The sequence below is a fragment of the Rhea americana genome, unplaced genomic scaffold (assembly GCF_003343005.1).
Source record: "Rhea americana isolate MKP2758 unplaced genomic scaffold, rheAme1 scaffold_64, whole genome shotgun sequence".
Taxonomy (NCBI): domain Eukaryota; kingdom Metazoa; phylum Chordata; class Aves; order Rheiformes; family Rheidae; genus Rhea; species Rhea americana.
Genome location: NW_028186801.1, coordinates 1,333,643 through 1,336,351, shown reverse-complemented (window position 1 = coordinate 1,336,351; position 2,709 = coordinate 1,333,643). Strand labels below are relative to the sequence as shown.

Here is a 2,709-nt window from a genome sequence, read left to right as displayed (position 1 = left end):
CGCCCCGCTCTCACCGCGGCACCCGCAGCGACGCCTCTGCGCGCCGCCCGCCCGCGGCGGCGCTTAAAGGGAGGGGGCGGAGCCACGCGGCCCCGCCCCGAGCCGCCCCGAGCCGCCCCGAACCGCCCCGAACCGCCCCTGGCCGCCCCTGGCCGTGGGTCCCCGCTGTGGGACTCGGGCCCCGTTCTCCCGTGGCGCCCGAGCTGCGCCCCGCTGTGGGGCCAGTGCTGCACGCGACCGTGGGGGTCAGCTCCCCATCCCTGCCGTGGGGCCTGAGCTGCCCCTGCCGTGGGGCCAGGCCCCATCCTCCGCAGGGGGCCCGTGCCCTGTTTGCACTGTGAGGCCTAACCCGCTTACCGCTGTGGGGCCTGACCTGCCGCGCCCCCCTGCAGGGCTGGACCTCCAGCGCTGCTGTGGGCTGCTCCCCGGTCCTCGCCGTGGGGCCAGACCCTCATCCCCGCCGTGGGGCTGCGTCCCCATCGCGGGGGTGGGCTCACACCCTGGTATGGGGCCGTGCCCCATTGCTGCTGTGGCACCAGGGGGCCCATGTGCCCAGATGGCCCGGTGAAGCACTTTCCCCAGGGAGGTTGGGGGGCTCCAGCACACGGCACCCAAGCGAGGGGTGAGGAAGGGCAACGTGCGACTGCGCCAGCCACCTCAAAAAGCGGGTAGTCAACATGGAAATTGCAGTTTTAGATAGGACCAGAACTTGAGTTTTTATTCACTGTACTCATTTTTAGCACTTTTGTACTGCTGGGTGCCCCTGCTGTCCTGGTGAGGTGCCTGCAGGCCTTGCGGTCGAGCCTCGCTGGGAAGGTTGGTGGGGCTGCCCAGTATGTTTCACTACCTTGACCAATACRGTGTGAGGGTCACTGGAGCATGCAGGGGTCTGCTTGTCCCAAAACAGGAGCGATTGGCACCGCTGCATCAGCATGGGCCGGTTAGGAAGAATTTTGACAATTTTCACGGTAATTAGACTTGTCCCCACCAGCCAGTTCACACTGCGGAAAACACCTCAGTACTTGAAGCTCCTTTGAAGAGYGGCCTCTTCCCCGACGTCTGCAAGGCCGTCGTGCATTGTCTGGTTTGCTTCAGGTTTATGCACCAGGATGTTTAGAGGGAAGCACAGGTTTATCTCCTGCTCTATTAATCAAATACCAGATCAGCTAGTCATTACCCGTACAAATGCCAAGGCGCCCTGTATCAGCACAGGAACAACTTWGCCTGCACCAGAAACAAAGCCCAGCAAGTTCGGGGCAGGTGGTTTCGTGCAAAACATTCAATGCAAGTACTGTAAAGTGAAATGGCAGCCTGTGAGACAGGCATGCGATAGCTCCCWCTGGGGCTGTATTAACACAGGTGGCTGGGTGTTGTATGACCCACTTTGTCCAACATCCGGGACATGCTCTGGGGCCAAACTGCTTGTATTACGAGATTAAAATTTACCTCCACGCAAGGCATGTGCATGACAAAGGTTAGCTGTCTGCTCCTGTTAAAATGTGCTTCCAGTGTGTTGCAGCCTGTATTCTGGCAATCATGACTCACTCAGATTTTTTCCTTCCCATTTATGATTTTTTTTTCTTCTTCATTTGCAATGAATTGTGAATGACCAAATTGTGCCTGATTTGTGCACATCTTAGTGCTCTGTTCTGTAGGCAAACTCGGTGTCAGTTCCTGTGGAGTAAGACCAAGAGCCTGGCCTCAAAAGAAAAAATGTTCTAAGTTCTGAGAGAAAGGAACATAAACAGGAGCAGAAGTGTTAGTGACTTTTGCTTCATGACTTGGAGATCACATTTAGGGATAGGATCTCTCCAATTCAGAAAAATGAGAGATGTGTGAGTCAGAGTAGACTGACTCCAATTGTGCCTGTTCCCTCTTGTCCAACCAGTCCTGCTCCTAGCCCCACTGGAATGACGTGCAATGATGTTACGTTATGTACCGTGCCTCGGCAGGTAGCCCCTAGATGCTATTAGATTTTCCCTTTTGAAAGCATTTCCTAAAGACTATCAAAAATAAACAGCAAGGATCTCAAAGAGAAGAAAGTAGCATTAGAGCTCTATTAAGATTTGAACTGATGCTTCTCAAAGCAAGGATGTACTTACTGTGAGCAAGGGGTCCTGCTGATGGGAAATACAATACTCGTCTGGTCCTGGTCAGTGGTGAGGCACTGCTAAGTGGGTTAGTGGCTCTCACATCCAAGAGTTAATTTTCTTATGTCTAATATTTAGGCAGTCTGTCAGAAGTGGAATAACTGTGAGGGACACCCGTAGATATGTCAATAAGTCCATTACTATAGGATGAACATTTAGGGAATATGTTATTACCACACTCAGAAATAATACCTTGTAACAAAGGAGAGCAAAATTAAGAATGAAAATTTTTGCCACATACTTTATTTCTAATGCTGATTACTATTCCCTATCAGTACGTCTTATAAATATGTGTGCACACACACACACGCGCACACACACACACACACACACGTTCTATCTCCTTGTCAGATCTCTTTTTCTCTCTTWCTCACTTCCCTGAGGGCATAATTTAGAATTTTTTAAAGATAAAGCCTGCACTGACCCTACAGCATTCCTCCYTGCTGCCCTGTGCTCATTTCTCCTGTTACTTTGGATCATCCCTCCCATTTGCTTTGCATTGCTGAATTCCCTGAGCAGCCCCATCCGCTGCCTYGCCAGCCTCTTCCTGCCTAACACT

General features: G+C 52.7%; 1 protein-coding gene across 1 annotated transcript in view; it reads right to left on the bottom strand.

Moving 5' to 3' along the window:
• Positions 1-55, bottom strand: part of CSRP2 (cysteine and glycine rich protein 2) — an 8,372-nt gene extending 8,317 nt beyond the window's left edge. The window contains exon 1 of the mRNA XM_085320481.1: positions 15-55. The gene's annotated coding sequence lies outside the window, so the exon portion shown is untranslated. The remainder of the gene's footprint in view (positions 1-14) is intronic.
• Between the last annotated feature and the right edge of the window lie 2,654 nt (positions 56-2,709).